Source organism: Bactrocera tryoni, chromosome 1 (assembly GCF_016617805.1).
Source record: "Bactrocera tryoni isolate S06 chromosome 1, CSIRO_BtryS06_freeze2, whole genome shotgun sequence".
Lineage (NCBI taxonomy): Eukaryota > Metazoa > Arthropoda > Insecta > Diptera > Tephritidae > Bactrocera > Bactrocera tryoni.
This window is the reverse complement of record NC_052499.1, coordinates 23,364,172-23,385,029: the sequence shown is the minus strand read 5'-3', so window position 1 is coordinate 23,385,029 and position 20,858 is coordinate 23,364,172. Positions and strand designations below refer to the sequence as shown.

Here is a 20,858-nt window from a genome sequence, read left to right as displayed (position 1 = left end):
AGGTTTTAGTTCATGTTCTGTTACTTAGATATCTTGCAATAAAGTTCCTTAAGTCGGTCTTTAAAAGACGTCGTATAAGACTGATCGATATACATACATATATATATATTTATTTGTCGTAGATGTATTAAAAATATATAGATATTCATTTAATGTCTACTAATCGCCCATCGCATTACATTAGAGAAAGCCTTTAGAAACAGAAAATGTAGCGGTTTCCGGAAAGCAGCTGCATATATACTGGATTCCTGATAGCTGATGATATCACTGAACCAGGACAGGAAATACGCAAATCACTACAATTGTTGCACAATTAAATTTCCGAAATGATTCAACAGCGGATCAGGGCGAGATGGATCGCCGAGATCATATGCAAGAGCCTTGAAGGAAAACACGTATACTTTTACTCACACGGTCTCGAAAGGACCGTTGTTGGTCTAGTGACAGGTAGCATTTACGAGCCGGTTGGCCATAAGTAATGACGATACATGCAGCGAGTGCAGGGCAGGCATGAGAGAGACGCTGAACACTTCCCAAGCTGCTATACAGCATTATCTAGAACTTGTTTTAGATATCTAGGAGCTTCGCAGTTCGAGAAACTACACGAAGTATTAAACTTAGATATCACGTCGGTCTTAAACTTAGCAAAAAATAATTGATGTTCTTCAAATTAAACACAGCCTACATCCGGAATTATTATAAGGAGCAGTAGATCTGTGTATGGCTTTGATAGTCAGTCCAGTATAACCATACATAATTTTTATTATGGAAATAGAGAAAAAAATATGATAAAAAGAGAAATGTGCTAAAAAGCCATACATTGGTAGATTAAGTTGCAGATAAATTTTTGAAAATTCTTATTTCGATTCAAAAAAAAACAAAAATCGGAATTCGGACCTCTAAAAATCTATTAGCTTTCCCGTTACGCTTACTACTTGACAGCTCCAATTTCAGAGTTAAATTCCAGCTTGATATTAACCATATGTTTTCGTAAACATATACACCTTTTAGAAAAAATGTAGCATACTTTTCGGCGCCAAGCTGAAAGTGTGTCAACCAATAAAACGTTTGCGGAATTTCAATCAAATATAAATACGCACACATATAAACAATTATACGCACTGAGATTTTGAAATTGAAAATCGCCTTCAAATTCGTTAAATAAAATAAAAATACCGTTAAATGCATGCGCTGATAATTTCGAGTGTGTGCGTGCGCTTTTATACCTTTTTACCGCTAGAAGCTGGCATTTGCACGCGCGCCTTTAGCAACCGTTAGAGCATGTGTTAAAATAAAATTGCGGCTGTTGCGGAAAGCGGTGGCAGGCATCAAAAGCTCACAGCAGCGCTATAAAAACCACAACAACAACAATACATGTGTGTGTGAGTGTAAAGTAAAGCAAAGCAAAGAGCAAAGTCAAGCAATGCAAAGCAATCAAATCAAAAACAACAAATAAACAAACCAACAAAATGAACAAGCAGCCATCAAACTAAGCGTTCACTAATATAACACTCATACGCCGTGTAGGGCGGCAGGCACGAACTCGCTCAACACACACACAGCGGCTCATGTGCGAGTGCACGTCACACCCACCGATTAACACTGAACACGCCACACTCATTGACTAAGTGACTAACTGGCTGAATGACAGACAGATGGATGGACGGACGGACGGACGGACGGACTGTTTGACTGACACGTATAAACAATTTGCCATCATAAATGTAAGACGGCTTGACGCAGCGATTGATGGGCGGATATGCTTGAGTGTGAAGTGTGTTGTGGGTCGGTGGGTTGATGGGTTTGCTGACTTGGCGGGTAGTCGAGCAGGTCGTGCGGGTCATGCGGGTCGTCAAGCAGGCGAATTAAGCGTCTGTGCGGGAATCCTAAGCCATCGATAAGGCGTGATGTATATGTAGGCGTTTAGTGCACAAAAGTGAGGTTAGCTGCGTGTGTGTGCGCGTATGTATTGTTGTTGTGGTAGATTGAGGTGACGCAAATTACTCGCATGCGGAGCAATGTGCGTCAGGCATTTAGACATCAACACTATAGGCGTTGACTAACATTATTATTACATGCTGGCATGACATGCACGCACGCACACATACCTACATGTAGCCGATATAAGCATGCCTTGCAAGAATTATCGAGCTAACGATATTATGTGCAAGTTTCCAAGTGGCAAACTTCTTTTTACCAGAAACAAAAAAAAAAAAACTCTTGCTTCGAATGTGAAAAAAAACGCTCTCTCAATTTTATCAAGATAACTCACATATTGGCCGAGGTATGCGGTATAAACACACCCAGAAGTTCGACAATCTCTATATTAGGTATATTGGGGCTCAGTGTAGTATTAAACCTATTCAACCCTTTTTTGACAGACAGACATAATATTATCAGGAAAATATTGTTCTTGAGTTTCAATCATAAATCTGATATGTTGACCACTATTTTTGGTAAAAAGTCAACTGTAGGTACCAGGGTCCAAATATTCGGTAACTAGGGGCTTGAACAGTTTTTGTTAGATTTGGAAAATTTTTGGCCTTAAAGCGGCATACACTAAAGGCATTGTTCGTGCAAATAAATAAAAATATCATAGGAACTCCACATTTAAAATTTGGTTGAAATCGGTCGAGCGAGTCTCGAGATATGTGCTTTCATTTATAAGTGGGCGGTGCCACGCCTATCATGCAATTTCGACTCCGGTTCCGTTAAAGCCCTCTCAAAGCATCTTGGAGCTAAAAATTAATGCCTCTGGCGTATTTAGTTACTGATTTATCGCGCTTTTAGTAGTTTTTAACAGTACCGTTATATGGGGAGTGAGCGGGATTATCATCCGATTTTTCACGCTGTCGCTAGGAGTTGTTATAACATTTATGCTGAGTAAATTTAGTTGTTATAGCTTAAGTGGTTTAGGAGATACATTAAACTTATTACAGGGCGGGTCCACGCCCACTTTTTTCAAATTTTCAGCCCACAGGTGGCCTTTGCTCTTGCAATTTCTTGTGCCAAATCGAGTTTTATGTTTTAATTTAGTGCCTAGTTATGGCCCTTTATATGTTTTCGGTAAATGGCGATTTGTGGGCGTGGCGTACGAATACGTCCATCAGCGAACTCGTACTTTGTTTGGCCAAGGAACGCGCATACTAAGTTTCAACAAGATATCTCAATTTTTACTAAAGTTGCAGCATGCACGGGCGGACGGACGGACAGACAGTCACCCAGATTTCAACTCGTCTCGTCATCCTGATCATTTATATGTATATACTTAACCCAATTTCTATCTCGCTCAGTTTCAGGTGAGCTAAACTATTATACCCTGTAGCGACATGTTGCAAAAGTGTGGAGATAATAATATCTCGAAGAAGCTGGAACACATGTTTCTTGCTTCTGTTAGCCTGGCATTTAATATACCATTGTCACGCCCACAAATTACCGTTATACGAAGAATTATATGTCTAAGGCACAATTTCCAATTTTACGCAGAGAGTCACGATAGTAAAGCACATCTGTCATTTAAAAATATTTTACAAAGTGGGCGTGATCACGCCCCCTTACAGATTAAGTATACATAATACATAAACTACTTAAAGTATATAAAAATTGCTGGAAAGATAATTTCTAACATTTTTTGTGCAGTGTATAATTGGGTAAAATCGGCTAGCAACCACGCCCACTTCCATTATAACTGTTCTACATCCATTATAACTGTTCTACATCCGTTTTAAAGGTGCACCAAGTTTGTTAACGCAAAACGCCAGAAGCATTGAATTTTATCGTTAATATTGTACGGCATATGAATCGGTAAATAATTTGGAGAAGGGGCGTGGCTTTCCAAACTTTTAGTCGAAACCCGAAAACTGAACAAATAATTGGTTTGTTGCTTGAACCAATTTTGATGATTTGCCATATTTTTAAATTCGTTCTGATTCTGTCACTTTTCAATATATAAATCGAGCAACATTGAAGATATGGGCATAAAATGTCGGCAAATGTGGAAATCGGTCCAAACTTTTAAGCCCACAGATATCGCATATGAGGGCCTCGGTGCCTATATCCAACTGTTCTACCGAAAATATCGTTTATTAGATATCTTAATAAAATTTAGTGCAAATCGTTTCATGATGAATGCGAAGTCTGGTGCGCAATATAGCAAAAATGGGTTTAATAATTCGCTTATCCCCCTTATCCCTTATTTAATGATTTTCGAGCTTACCGTTGACTTTGTATCATGTTTATATCGCTCAGCCTGTAATATGTGAGTGCAATAAAACTACAAACAAAAGATACAAGCCTTAGATTCTTTCAAATTGTCCGACTGCAGCCGAACTTAGTGTCCCGTTATGTGTTTTCGCTATACTTTCGCAGTCTCTAAATGGTTAATTTGGTAATCCTTTAAGTCTCTCTCGCAGTTTTTACAGCCGGGTATGCGCCTACCTACATACTTATTCAAAATTATATGTTTATCTATACACACACACGTACACACACACATACACACGTATCATTTCACCAAAATTAGCCGCCTTTCTTATTATGCTTGCATATTTAGCATGCGATTATATTGCTGGCAGTGCTGATAAGTTCGTTTGTTTGCTTATGACAGCCGATCAAGCGATACCAGCGTCTGCGCCTAGAAGTATGCAAGCGACAATACACATATATCTGCTTGTGTGTATGTAAATGTGACAGCTGTTTATATGTGTCAGTCATGTGTTTGTATTTATTAGATTTGTTGTTGTTGTAATGCATATTGGCTGCCAGCTGCCTCGACGCGCGTTTGTATTTGCTTGAAATGACCAGTTTACGGTATTTGTTGTTGTTGCATTGATTTTATTATTTCGGATTTGCAAAGGCCCGCAGCCGAGCAAATAGCTTATCAACACTTGCAAAGCACACGTGCAGACATACCGTTAGTTATAAATGTGTGTGTTTGTTTTGTTTGCATTCTCACAGTCGAAAGCGCATTTGCTATGTGTGCGTGTGAGTGTGTGTGTGTGTGAATTTGCATTATATATTTCATCATGGAAATAACCACCCACAACTGCGCCACATATCAAATATACCAAAATCATTGATTGACCAGCGCTGTGCCAAGCAGCCACCAAGTAATTAGTCCATTGAACAACAACTTAAATGCAACAAAATAGCAATTTTGGGTATTTCTCGCATATTTTTGTTTAATATAAGTAAAAGCAGATGAAAGCTGTCATTGAAATATATTGTTTAGTCAACTATTTCAATACCTTTTCAAAGCCCTATTGGTTTCTCCATTACATACTAACGTTTACTCGATGGACTTTCTGTGTACTAGAGAGCTGAGGGTTGCTTAACTCGACTTGTAGCTTTCAGAAACTCCATGAAACGAAGTCCAAAGCTCGATGCGCACAATCTGTATGCTTTATGGATTAAGGTAGTTCTTAGAATATACGGTGGGCTGATATTTCACCAAGTGTTGTTTGAACCACAAGTGGGTCAGTCTCAATTCACTCTATTATATAAACACATATATTTTGTCCTATAGAAAATAGAAAATGGAACGTCTGCTCCATTGTCATCGATTGGGAAATCAGGTTCGCTATCTCCTGATGTTAAGTCTTCATTGCCTTTCAGCAGGCTGGAGAAGTGTTTCATACATAATTTCAATAAGGTCTGAGCATCAGTCACTATATCATAAGTATGTTTCGATTTGGAAGCCTTTTATTAGACGCCGCATCTTTCGGTAGAATTTTCGAGCATTACCCCTGTTTGCCCAGCTTTACAAGTTATTCGTATTTACTTTTCTCTAAATATTATGAAATTGAAAGGCCAAATTATAAACATTTACAAAATTTTGTTTCTAGGTCCAAGTAAACCCTACTATTTCCTTACTTTAGTATATCCCTCAAATTATTCGCCTACTTAAATTTAGTTTAACCTGTGTTATGACATTTCTCACCATAAGTATATCTATCTGGCTAGATTCGGTTACGGTTCTAATCTAAACCTGATTTCCATCGCACGTATAATATTTTATTAGTTTTGATTATACTCTCGCAACAAAGTTGCTAAGGAGAGTATTATAGTTTTGTTCACATAACGGTTGTTTGTAAGTCCTAAAACTAAAAGAGTCAGATATAGGGTTATATATACCAAAGTGATCAGGGTGACGAGTAGAGTTGAAATCCGGATGTCTGTCTGTCCGTCCGTCCGTTCACTCAAGTTACAGTTGAGTAAAAAATGAGATATCATGATGAAACTTGGTACACGTATTTCTTGGCTCCATAAGAAGGTTAAGCGCGAAGATGGGCAAAATCGGCCCACTGCCACGCCCACAAAATGGCGAAAACCGAAAACCTATAAAGTGTTATAACTAAGCCATAAATAAAGATATTAAAGTGAAATTTGGCACAAAGGATCGCATTAGTAAGGGGTAATTTTTTGGAAAAGTGGCCGTGGCCCCGCCCCCTACTAAGTTTTTTGTACATATCTCGGAAACTACTATAGCTATGTCAACCAAACTCTATAGAGTCGTTTTCTTCCGGCATTTCCATATACAGTTCAAAAATGGAAGAAATCGGATAATAACCACGCCCATCTCCCATACAAAGATTATGTTAAAAATCACTAAAAGTGCGTTAACCGACTAACAAAAAACGTCAGAAACACCAAATTTTACGGAAGAAATGGCAGAAGGAAGCTGCATCCAGGCTTTTTCAAAAATTGAAAATGGGCATGGCGTCGCCCACTTATGGACCAAAAACCATATCTCAGGAACTACTCCTGACCGATTTCAATGAAATTCGGTATATAATATTTCTCGTAATACCCTGATGACATGTACGAAATATGTTTCACAACTACGCCTTCTTCCAATATAACGCTATTTTGAATTCCATCTGATGCCTTCTCTGTATAATATATACATTAGGAAATGAAAATACAATTCAATGCTCAAAGTACACAAATTGATCTAATCTAATTAATTGTACAGCAAAATAAAAAAATATGTAAATAACGGATAATGAAATCTCGATTATCACTTTATCATGCGAGAGTAAAAAATGTTCGGTGACACCCGAACTTAGCTCTCTCTTAGCCCTCTCTTACTTGTTTTTATATACATACATATGTGTGTAAAAAACATTTTATAGTAGATACATTACCTATATGAACCCATTTTCAACATATTCAAATCCAAGCCTGCTCGTTTTCGTTAAAATATTTCAATACATTTTCAGAATTAATCGAATATTTCTAAATATCGTAAAAAGTATATATATCTATGGCTTCTTCGCTGCCTTAATGCCAGCACAAACAACCGTTAGCCGACAACAATTACACTTTTATGCAATCAACCGACAAATATATCCTTTTGATAACTCAAATAAATTGCATAACCATTTATCTTCGGCAAATAAAATAAATCAAAATTCATATAAAACCACTCTTCGTGCTTGCTGGGCACACCAGCGCACACTCACATATACATACATGCTATTTTTGTTGTCGTCCACAACGGTTGACGCTTTGACGAGTCGGGCAAATTGTGCATAGGGATTAATAAGTGTGGCTTTTGTTGTTGCTGCTGCTATGGTTATGGCTTTTATTGCCACTTACTCTGTTGTAGTAGTTGTAGTTGTAGTTTTTGCTGTTGCTGTTGCTGTTGCTGCCGCTTGATTGCCTAGCAGTAAAAATAAAATTATAATAGCTTTAGTTGTAATACGATATTAGCGGCGGCGCAACGCAGCAGCGACGCCGGCAGCGCCGCAGTTGCCATAGACCCGATTGGTCACTCATATGGCGGTGAAGTGGCTATGTTGGCGTGCAAATGCACGTACATACCGCATTGTAGTGTGTCAATATCGGCAGCTGACTTTCGCGGCAACGTTAAATGACACTATTTTTATGCGGCACGCAGACGTGGTTATTATTTTGATGTTCTGCTTTAGGCAGTTTATCGCCATTGTCGTTGTTGCGCAGAGCATAACAACAACCACCAACGCACAGTCAACTTAACACAAATGGCAAAAGCAATCGCAATGTCAATTGTAAGAGCAATTGCGATAACGGTAATGCATGAATGGCAGGCGATCAACTGGAATGACGCAGAAAGTCATGCGCATGCTATGTGTGAGTATGCATATACTATATATATATATGTATGTGTGTGTGTGTTTATGCGGTAGCAGTGCTATGTATGTATGTGTTTGTCTATGTTGCAAGTGAGGTTAATATTAAATGCGGCGAAAAACGTTTACTTGCACATAAAACATGTACGTGGTTGCCTTAAGGAGTATGTGTATGTATTATATATATTATATGTATATATGTATACTTTTTGTATGTGTATATATGTATTTCTACACATATCAATAACATTGCATAAATTTTGTGCGTATTTACGCAACCTCATTTTGACCGAAAATCAATTTTCATGTCCTTTTTCAGGCTGAGGTTTTTCCAAGCCCGAAAAGTATGCAATGAATGAAGTCATTTCCGTTTAGTGGCGATAAAAATTTGATACTTTCATTTCACTTTGTATGCTTTTACCCTTTCTTTTAATATTATGGCGCGTTGATTCATGAATGGGTTGAACGCCTCTTTGACTCGTATGTACTTGAAAATGGGCCACAATCTTTTATACGGGCATCAACTGCTTAGCTACTAGCTTTCTTTAATGAAGCCGATTGGCCAGATTACCAACGACATTGTGTTGAAGTATGGCGCTGAAACTGTGGACGAACTCGTTCTACTTCTACTTGGTCTTGAGAACTGTTGAAGTGGGAACACCCTAGCTCCTTAGCACGCCATTAAAAAACGCTCGTGATGCTTTGCTTCTGGTCTGTCGAGAGAACGCGTGCGATTTTTTTATATTTTTTCCATTGGTGAATATAGCGGTATTTTTTCAAAAGCCGGGCTCCATTATTAAAGTCACTGTGCAATGTACTTCCAACTTGGACATTTTCCAAGAAATGGGGTTTTAAAAAGGACGCATTCGATTAGCCTTCATATCAGCAGTTGAGAACTGAGTTATGCAAAGAGTTTTTACCCTCAGTTCATACTTCGGTATTTATATTTGGCTATTCTCGCAACTTTCTTGCCGACAGTTCTTCTAGTAAGGACTTTAAACCGTTAGAAAATTAGGTTGGATCATATAATATAAATACTTATAATAGAGCTCAACGTTTTTTGCTAATAACGTCTCGAATGCCGGATTATATGCTTGCGGTGCTAAGGACGTGTTTCTAGACAAAATTAGTAGCGTGATGAATAGCGCTCTAAAAATCATACAACAGTGGGAAATGTTGGCTAACCTAGAAGTAATAAGACGGATATGGTACACTTTATAAGAAGATACAAAAAACAATGTCATTCAAACCCTCAAGGCTGAACGTGGCAGAGTTAACTACCAAGGATCACACCAAGTAGCTGAGAGAAATTCTGGACAGCAGACTGATATGGAAACTCAATGTTGAAGAGACGGTGAAAAGGCCAGTGATACTCTCTACGCATGTAAGAAGTTGCTAGAGCCTACATTAGGCTTGTCAACTGCCCTTACGCATTGGTGTTGTCTAGCATGCCAATCTTGCTTTACGGCCAGCCAAACAGAAAACCGCTGAAACGTATATAGTGGCGCGCTACTCTCTGCATAACGAGAGCAGTATGACGCACGTCAACGGCTGCACTAGAAAGGTTACTCAACTTGTAACTAATTGGCATTGAAGCAGCGTAGTCAGCTACAAGATTGGCGGCGATAGGTTTCCACAAAAAATTCATTCATAGCTCGATATGCAGCGGTCGGTGGATAAATAGACAACATGCTCTCCTGCTTTATCTGGGAGAGAAGATTTCAAGTCGCACTAGAAGAGAGTGGATGACGCAGGGGACACGCGGCCTACCAGCGGTACTTCCAACATCTACACGAAGGGATCAGAAATGGGTAATGGTGTGGGCGCCTGCATTTATTGGTGCTAGACCTCAGGCGACACTTAAAGCTGCCGGAATACTGCAGTTTCTACCAACGAGAAGTCTTTGTGGTCAGGAAAGCTGCTGAGTTAGCTAATAACGCATGAAACGACGAAAGGAATACCAATATATATGTCAACAGCCAAGTGCGCTTCTGGGAAAGAACGAAACATTCGATATGATTGCCAAAAGTGCCATCCGCTTGGCAACCGTGCCTGTTAAGGAAATATGCAAGTCGCTTAAAACGATACACAATGAAATTTTCGAAAAGGCTGACCGACGGTTTAAGATAGGAAGCACTTAAGTCATGCTGATCGAAGGGAAAATGACGACTGATAATCTTCTATATATTTGATTTACTTTCGTTGCTACTATTGTCTGCTTCCGGGTGTGATGATGCCTTACATTGCGTGAAGAAATAAAACATTTACTAACCGCTTCAAGTACCATTGCTTAAAATTTACTTCCGCCTGCTGTCAATCCTTCCTCACTCAATGCATTTTGTTTATTTGTCTAATTTTCCCTAAAGCTTTGCTGCTTAACACGTGTTAAACATCCAAATAAACCTAAAATTAATTCAATAAGCATTCTCAGCAAACCGATCAAAATATTTTATTGTCTCAAGTGATAAACGTTGACCTACGGCTTCGGCAATAACAATGTGTTCTACATAAATTTCTCACTTCTTCTGCGACTCTTTGTGTACTTTAATTGCCTTGCAATTAGCCAACCTTGTCATTTACCTCGAAAAGCGGTGTCAATAATATCACTTAGCTTAACCGAAATCGATGCGAGCGAATGCCTTGAATCTGTGGCAATCGCATCAAATGTTAGGTTAAGACTTTGAACTCGATTCGAAGACTTTTGCAAAGCTCTTTGCTACGGTATCAATGTCAGGCCACATGGGCCATTACACAAATGAAACCATTCGAAACCAGTTTGATGGTCAACAAGACCGGCTGCGTACTAAGCCAGCCAACACTTGGGCAGGAGCTTGTACAATTTATTGCAACAATTCGTCATCTCGTAATAATTAAGTGTTAGTTTATTATAAATTATCAAATTTGCTCGGACGTGTTGCCCGATGTGGAAATGTTGAATATTTTTATTTGAAACAATTAAAAAAAAGTACATACCTAATAATTTTTATAATGTTTTTGAAACTTTATTGACATTTTCTTATTTCTTTTTTTAATTTCAGTGTTGAAAGGAGCCATTAAACTATATGTAAGTTTGTAAGATAGTTAAGCTTGGTTAAGATTTACATATATGTTATATTACATAGCTATATAAATTACAGTTAATCATAAAAATGTGCAAAACCTTCGATATAAAATAGATTAGAGTGGTCCCCACATACCCACATAAAAAATTTTTCTTCATCAGTCAGTCAATCTGTGGTTGTTGTTGTATTGGCTACCTAATCCCCGTTAGGATGGCAAGGATTAGATAAGTTGCCATTAAGGCGATCCAACGGTAGTCACAGGAAATCTGCTGTCTCGACGTGGTCGACCCACAGATAGAGTTGTGTCAGATGTATTGGGTTAGCAGGGCATGCAATGAGGTGGTTAGTGTCATGCAGGAACTCGTTGCACGTTGGACATATGTTTGATATGTCAAGTTCGATTCTGGATAAGTAGGAATTAAACTGCTACAGTATCCAGAACGATGCTGCGCAAGGCTCACTCTCGTTTCTCGCCGCAACTCGAGTTGTTCGTCTGCAATGGGTGGTGGTTCAAGTACGCCATTCGCTGAGAGGGAGTCGGTGAAGATGTTAATGGCTTCACTGTGAATGTCGTCGACATAGTTGAGGACCTCATTATGCTCCTGGGAGGCGGTTTCGCTACAAGCAGGTGACTGCAGGGATGATGTTTGCAAAAGCACCCCAGCAGAAACTGCTTGGAAAAGAGTTCATTATGCTCCTTAAGTGGGAATACACCAGTGAGGCCCTCACTAAGCTACCGGCTAGTAACTTGAGGATTTTGTTGCGGAACCCTCTGTTTAATTTTTCTCCCTTTAGAGTTTTTACCTCGAAACAGTACGGATGTTTGTCGACGGCTCAGGTAGTTCATGGTCCACCCCTTTTGGAGGAAACGTAGATTTTTCGATGTCCTCAAGTAGCGTTGTGAGATGGAGTGTGTCGAAGACTTTTAAAAAATTCAACGCTACGAGGATCGTCCTCTCGCAGAATGGTTTTTGGTTAATGGTATGAACTATTTGGGCGTTTATGACGCTAAGTTCTGTGGTGGTTACGTGCACTTTTCGGAAGCTGGTGATTTGCTAGTCGCAGGTGTGAGGGGTGGTCGGGAGTAGCTTGGCCTCAAGTGTTTTCACCTCTGGAGTGTGGAGAATTATAGGGCGATAAGACTCCTCTTTGTTGGTGAGATTTCTAGAATTCAGTCTTTCGACTTTCCACATATCGGGTATTTGAAGAGTGATAACGACAGGTTGAGAACCTTGGTGAGGAAGATTACTCCCGTCGAGCTTAGGTGTTTTAGGGCCAATGGATTTAGAGGATTTTGCTTTGTTGATGACACTCTGAACCTCCTCATCGATGAAAGTAAGTGTGCGCAGTCTTTTGGCATTTTGCGCAGGCGTCGGGTAACACATTAATTGCCTTTGTCTACCGAGGGGTGCGGTGTAAATTGCCGGCTAAATAGCTCACACATTTCTTCGGGTCCGAAAGATATGACGATTGAATTGAATTTCAACTCGATCAAAAGCTTACTCCCGTCGGTGGAGTGGTTGCAGGACTTCAGGTGCTCCATAATTTCATGTGCCAAAATTGAGATCGCTTTTTTGGGGATCACTGGGATCGGCAAGGCGTAAGCTGTAGAGCCCATTAGTTAAAACAGCTGCTTCGGCTGGGAAATTAGTGAGGAGTTCTGCGATTCATCCAACCGAGATGATGCGAGCGGTAGCAGCTCCGTCCCTTTACAATCATTTGACAGGCTGGTATGCTAGGCAGGAATGCGGCTGATTAACTAGGTTTCATGGACGCACGTTAAGTGTGCAGGCCGGAACACGTCGGAAAGTAACACAGCCAATGCAAGAATTGCATTTGACTGATGTTACGCTTATAAGTCAAGCTTGGAAACAAATCTTTGAAGTTTCATGTGCTTGTGAACGGTCGTGTTATAGCATTGACAGACGGCAGCGTTAAACCAGATTAATTACATTTTTCGGGATTAACTCAGGAGTTACCACAGCTAACTCCGTTGCTGAATCCAAAAATAACTCTCAAAATTTTAGGGAGTTTGTGAGATTTTCGTTGGCAACATTGTTAAAAATGGCCAATTTCATCTATTGTGAATGAAATACAAGCAACCCTGACAGCTGTTTATCAAATTCTCAATATAATATCAATAAAACTTCTATGTTATAATGCAGTTTTAAAAATAATGTGTTGATATGCTTTTGTAATAAAAAATGGTTTGGTAAAAATTGGTCGGCTAACAACCGTAATGTTTATCTTCTATCAATTTTCATTGAAAATATTATAAAAAGTACAATGAGCTGTTTATGAGAGTTTCAAACTCGCATAGCTGCCGTCTGTCACCTACAAATTTGGATCTGATTAAGTGCGCAGTTAATCCGGATTAACGCTGCCGTCTGTCAAGGCTATTAGACAAATTTAATCTTTCAGCAATCTCTCGTGTTGTTATTCGACGACTTGCAGTGGTCAGCGACTTTATTTCAGCAGCGAGATCTTCCAGGACGTGATGCAGCTTCAAGACTGAAATATCTGGAACGAAATTCGTAAACAAATTTTGGTTGTATAAACAATGTTATATTTTGTAAGAGTTATATATGTGAGTATCAAACATAATCGAAATATGGAAAAAGAGAGATAGAGTTCGAGACCGTTTTTAATTGTTTTACAAAGTACGAGTATCTTTGAACATCGAGTTATAGATATTATGCTTTTGAAGTTCGTAAGTATATATTATCTTCCGTGTCATTGGTTGAAAATAAAAAAATGTTTTTATTTGGTTATGCTTTTATTAGCCAAACAAATAAACTTTTTTTTTGATCAACTACTCTGATGAGTTTAGACTGTATGAAGAATGAACTCCAAAATTTGAAGTAGAAAGTTTCACAAAAAAATTGTCGATCACTATGTAACCCGAACAAAGCCTTATTTTTAGACGGCCAAGAACTGTCAACTGTCAAAACAACAATAATAGTCTCACAATTCAAAACAACTTGCAATTGCTTTATGATTTCTGTTTCCAATTTCATTGGTGGTATTAAAGAGCTACAAGGAAGTCAACCGGAAACATGAGTTCAACTTATTTTAAGCCCCAGTTTCTTAATAAATATAAGCAATCAAATCAATACCAATTTTCGTTTGCTAGTTCAAATGGCCATGACATTGATGGCCAATCAATGACTATTATTTCATTATATTATTTCACTCCTCAAAGAGGTTAAAGTTAGTCATTGAAGGCCGATGTTTTTACGCGACGAACAGACGACAACTGCGTGTTTGCGGGTTTCTATTGTTTATTCTGTTATTATTATTATTTTTACGAGTTTTCAATTCTTCAATTTCAATATCATCAGCTGTGAATTGGCGTTTTTCATTTATCGCAAAATATTTTCTGCATATCACGGCTGTTGGCAGTGGCGATGGCGTTGCGAGTTCATGAACGAATGTTTGGAGTTTGCGCGCTAAGCCAATAAACACACACACACGCGCGCACCCGAACACCTGCTCATCAATGGGCTGCACTCGACATACATATAGCGTATAAATATACGAGGACGGTCTGTTAAGTGCTTAGACTACAAAAGTCAAATATGAAAATTTTGAAAAATTGGGATTTATTTTCAAACTTCGTATTCTTTTAGCTCGACATACTCAACCCAGTGATGCTTTAAGTTCTTTAACACGTCTGAAAAATGTTTTTTTTTGAGGAACTTCAAAGTACGACACTGTGGTCGACAGTAACTCGACTCAAAACGCTATCCGATGCGTAACCTTGTGAAGTTTGGAAACTAAAAGACATCGCACGGGAACAAATCGTTTGTTGATGCAGCCGCAGTTCATCATCTTATTCGAATAATTTTCTTGCTGCGACGGCGGATCCGACAAGCGCTAACTTCTCATGGTGAAAGAGAACTTTCTTCCTCATAGAGTTTAATTTTTTTCTGCAATTCGGTTTCATTCATTTAGCCCAACGATTCGGCATTATAGAGTTATGCTAACATTTTCGACCTCCTACAGGTAGTCAGTCACCTTGAGAATTTCAGATTGATGGGTATGATATTTCCAGTTGTTGATAGTTTTTGCCTTCTTCGGAGTAGATTCGATTATGTTGACATTTGACCTCCTTCCGTTTTGACCTCCTTCAGGTGGTCGCTGTAGATCACATCTTGTGAACCTCAGATTGATGTCTATGATCTTTCAAGTCCTTGACAGTATTTGCCTTCTTCGGATGAAGTTCAGTATTATTTCTTAGTCTCGTCGACGCTCAAGAAATAACACAAAAATGTCATTCGGATTGTTATCTCTAGTCAACAAAAATGTCAACCATTGCACCGACAACTTTCTTAAACCCAATATTTTATGCCGGCTTTAATGCAAGCAGTCTTTTGCGATGCTTTTCAAACATCTCACGGCGAACCTTTCCTCGGCGGTTTGCCAATACCAGATCATGGAATTTTTGTCGCGTTGCCCACAGAGGTAGTCATTTTGGAGGCACTTGGCCTTGTCTCATCTAATGAGGAAACTAATCAAAAACTATTGTGTGATCATTTGGAAACTCGTTAAATAAATTTTTCACGTTCGCCTTCGAAGGTCGGTAGCGATATACAACATGCAAGTGATCTCTGAATTCATTGAACAATTTTGCTCTTAAAATAAAGACTCAAATCAACGACCACTAATGCTCTTTTTCCATTTTTCCAACTCTAACAGCACGTCCACAAGCACCAGCGGTCAATACAAAGGTTAGCTTAATCTTGTAGGACAATAAGCGACGCACAGACCAGTTTTGGTTCTTTGCGATACCAGATGGGGTTCAGTGGCAAGGTTCAAGAGTGGTAGTCATCCTTAAGGATGACGCGCATTTCGATAGACTCTGTGGCCTCAAAATCGCTGCCTCCTCCAGTGTATCATACCGTGGAGACATCAGCTGCTTACAGCGTATTCTTGCCAGTGCGGGACAAGAGATGCTCCATTGTTTCCCTGGTGTCCTACTTTAGATATTTCCTGCAGTCTTTGCGTTCTGTTAGCCCCATCATGCGGGCGTGTGTCGCCACCATACGGTGACCAGTTAGTATTTTAGTAATCCCATCATGTTCCTACGGTCTCTTCTATCGAGTGCCAATAGGAATTTTGTGTAGAGTCAATACAAAACTACGACTTCGATTCTGCTGAAATATCAGGTCGCTCTCGTATGCTTGGTTTATATGGCTGAGTATGTCTCCGTGTTAGACATATTTATTACACTCTGCGGAGCGGCTTGCGCGTAAGGGTCGTGTAAGCCACTGTTTGCCATGTTAATGACGTGTGAACAATCAGGTGTAATTAGTCGTACTTTATGTAATTATTTCTACAATATTTGTTATTGCAAAGCTATTGTGAGCGCGCTTTACTATGTATGTATGTACTTTCACACACGCACACACAGCCACTTTACATATTTATTTGCAATTGTGTCGAGTGTTGCAGTTTTTTGCTTGTTTACTCTGTTAGAGGCGGTAGCGGCGAGGCGAAGGCGGAGGCGGTGGCTTCAGCGGTTTGCAGATCGTTTTTATGTGCTTGCCACAGTGCTGCGGTCGGTTTTATGACAAAGTGGCACAATATAAAAAAAAATAAACTCAGACTATTGATATTGCTTCGCGGCGCACTAATTAAAAGTGGGCGTAAGCCATTTAACTGTATATACATACATATAAATATCATTATATACATATGAATGTAGCCAGCCACAAAGGTCAATCGTGGCATGTCAAGCCAGCATTGACAAATACATGAGCAATTTGACAGCTGTCATGTGGTTCGTTCATCAATGCTGTAACAATACCAAAAAAGCTAACGGTTGTTGGTAATAATACATAAGAAGCCGAATTAAGTCTGATGTTAGGGTTGGCTCAAGTTAAGAAAAAATCGTAAGTTTATTTACGAAGAAAAATTTCTTTAAGTTTTGATATTACATCACCTTTCGACCTACTCTAGCATATTCGGATGATTCATAATATGCTGCAAAGCTTTAAAGAAGATGTTCACAGTAAACTCTCCAAAACTTTTTTGTTTGAAAATATCTTCACCTCTGAATTTTAAAATTTGTATGTATTACTTATCAAAGCGGGGGTCACTCCTCCAAGGCGGTTTATTTTTTTTTTCATTGGTAGTGTTTTTACGTGGCTGGTCCCAACTCAGCGCACAATCTTGGGGACGCCTTTAAAAGGATGGTTTTTGGCTACCCAGAGGATACTTGGTCTAAGACCGGAAATTGTGAGTTGCTTGAGTCATATGGAAGAGAATCGTTTCTGGTTCTATCGAGCGTATTGTGTGAAAGACTGAAACCCGCCGTCAACAAACTGATTGGACCTTATCAATGTGGCTTTAGATCTAGAAAATCTACAAACGGCCAAACTTTCAACATGCGCCAAATCTTGGAAAAGAGAATCGACACACACCACCTGTTCATCGCTGCTTTTGACAGCTCGAAAAGGAGTTGCCTTTATGCCGTTATATCTGAATTCGATATCCTCGCAAAACTAATACGGCTGTGTAAACTGACGCTTAGGAATACCAAAAGCTCCGTCAGGATGGGGAAGGACCTCTTCGAACCGTTCGATACCAAACGAGGTTTCAGACAAGGCGACTCCCTAACGTGTGACTTTTTCAATCTATTGCTGGAGAAAATAATTTGTGGTGCAAAGCTTAATCGAGCAGGTACAGTCTTCTATAGTAGTGTACAGCGGAACTAACGGCGCGGTTGTTAAGGCCAATAATATCAATATCACCGGTTGCGACGGCTCTCCAAACTGGATAAGGGAGCGAAAGAAATCATGAACTTGCCATAACAGTAAATTTGGTGAGATAGCAGCAATTCGATCGTTTATGTAAAGCAGTCATAAGCAACTAAAGAAAGTTCGAACTAATTCATCTATAAAACCTGCTCGCGAACGTAACAACAGAAATCCGTATAGAAAATGGGAAATTATGTCCAGAGATATGGATATCAATTTTGTCAAGAGATATGGATATATTGACCAGATAAATACACAGACTTATTCGAGATGATCTTCACTTGAAAGTCTACCCTGGGCGATTGGTCATCTTCTGGCAACGGGCTTGTCACAAATTAGGCTTAACAGTTTTAGAGAGGCTCTTGAGTGGCACATGGCCATGGCCATGAAAGTACAACTTTTTACATGAAAATATTTTCATTGTTCAATTAGGTTATATTAATCAAAACGACAAACTCTTCGCAAAAACTTTCAAAGACGCAAAAGGGTTCAGCACGGTCACCAACCAGTTGCTGTAATGGTTTGGTGGGGAGTCTGCTTTAAAGATTCTCTTTACTTTCCACTTCTGTTAAAAAGATGTTAAAACTCGGGCGATTTTGGAATATTACCATGTTTTGGAAGATTACCTTGGCTTAGGCAACACTCTCTTTGATGAAGAACATTTTCTATTCCAGCAAGACACTACTCCAGCATATAAACTAAAAACTATCCAAAAATGGCTTAAAAGCCAAAGTCCTGGTTTTATAACATCAGATGATTGTCTGTCAGGCAGAACTGATTTGAAACCATCTAACTACAGTTTGTGGTCAGAGTTGGAGGAGAAGGTCTGTCGGACACCGCACACAAATTTGAAAAGTCTCAAGAAATCTTTGGTTCTAGCAGCGAACAAATCTGTGCGTGCTGCTATGGATCAATGGAAATGGAAACGCTAAAAATCTACCGAGGAAACAACAATGGCCTGATTGAGACCATGACAATACATTTCGGTTCATTTCTCTAACTTTTTATGTCCCATATATACCTCACGTTCTTAGCAATAATCAGAGCATGCCATGAATACATTATGATGCTTTATCAAAACGACTGATTTTGAGTGAGGTGGAATGCCAATGAAAGACGAAAAATTAGCAATCCATACGATTTTTTGAATGAACGAAACTCAGCGAAAGAGGCGTGACGTAGATTAACGGTGGCGTAAATGCAAAAAAATCGGGTTAAAAGTTCTTGTGGTATCACTGAAAATTGGAGAGAGTGAGAGGTAGCAAGAGAGCGAGAGAGAAATGAAGACAGAGATACATAGTACTCAAAACAAGAAGTTTCAGAGAGTGAAATTTAAAGACAATAAAGGTTTCTAAGTAAAGATTTTCAAAGTGTAGACACTCTTTCACATCTCTGGTATAGTAAAACTTCTGCATAATTCTGTACTAAAATTGTGTCTCTTACATTATTTTAATTTTATAGTCAAAATAAGAGTTGAGTCAATTGTGGGACTAGTTCCTCGGTTTTTAAAATATCTATCTGAAAATTTGTTCATGTCTTTTCTTACCAAAAAGCTCCTCCTTTGTCGGAACTACCGATATCGGACCACTATATCATATAGTTGTCATACAAATTGAACGATCTAAATCAAGTCCTTCTATGGATATTATTTTAAATGCGAAATATTTGATATTATATTAATTTTACATTTACTATTATCTCTTGTAACAGTTATATACCCACATGTACTGTTTTAATTTTTACCAACTCCACACAGGTGGCAACTCCATTAAAATGCATATGTGAAAAACGAAACTGTTAATGTTTTGTGACCACTCTAAGTAGTAAAATTAAGAAATTTTTAATATCTAAAATTCCAGTCACCTGGTAACGCCATGAAACATAATTTTCTAGCAAAACTCACTAACGATTTTAATTACCATATTTACTAGTTTTTGCTCGCTTTTAGTTTACAATCACGTTTCACTTAAAATTTCCTACCGCAATATTATTACAGGTGGCAACATTTCAAATCAAAACATTTTAAATAAATTTAATTTATATATGTATCCGTATAATATATGATAATTACATTTTTTATGTGCAATAATTTTTTTAAGATTTTTTCTCTTCAATCAGTTCTTATAAAATGCGTAAGTGTGGCAACGCCATTGAAATTTGTACTTGGCAACACTTACATATTTTTACTATATGCAATTATTGCTTAAATAATTTTTTTTCTCAAGTTTTAATTGCATAAGTGTGGCAACACCATTTAAATTTAAACTTGAATTTCAAAATATTTTAAAGTTTAAAACAACAATAAATATGTAGTAGTAAAGATGTTCCAACTACATATAGTACATATGTATACATACATATATGTATAATTTGGACATTTTATTTAATTTTTACTGTCAAATGGCAACTATGTGAAATAATTTTTTCCGAGTATTTTACCTATAATGATTTATTGTAAATAGGTAAATTAATTTTTTTTTTCATTTTTATACTGTTTATAAATTTTGAACTATAGGTTGAAATTTTTCAAAATGGGTGGCAACCTCGTTTGCAAAATTTTGGAGCAAATGCCAAATATAAAAAAGTAATTTAAAGCAGCAAAAATTATTATATTTTAAAATACATACATATATGTACATACATACATATGAATATATTTATATAATAACTGTCCATATGGCTACTTTGTTTAAAAAGCCAAAAAAATAACGAAAAACATATAATTGAAGAAACCGAAATTACTTTTTTATTAACCTACATGAATAGCTTCATATAACTGTCAACATTTAAAAGAACCAAATTTTCCCAGTTTTGACCCACTGTGCATAGCCCCGGCTCATCAAGTTGCTGCTTGGAAGCTCCCGAAAGTCGTTGACACAATAATCTCTCAATGAGCTGTTTGCCAAACCAATTACGCATGCGCA

At 38.3% G+C, this 20,858-nt stretch overlaps 1 protein-coding gene across 1 annotated transcript in view; it reads left to right on the top strand.

Moving 5' to 3' along the window:
- The window catches only part of LOC120766652 (fatty acyl-CoA reductase wat), a 136,189-nt gene that overhangs the window by 65,460 nt on the left and 49,871 nt on the right, over window positions 1-20,858 (top strand). The window contains exon 3 of the mRNA XM_040092282.1: window positions 11,150-11,175. The gene's annotated coding sequence lies outside the window, so the exon portion shown is untranslated. The remainder of the gene's footprint in view (window positions 1-11,149; window positions 11,176-20,858) is intronic.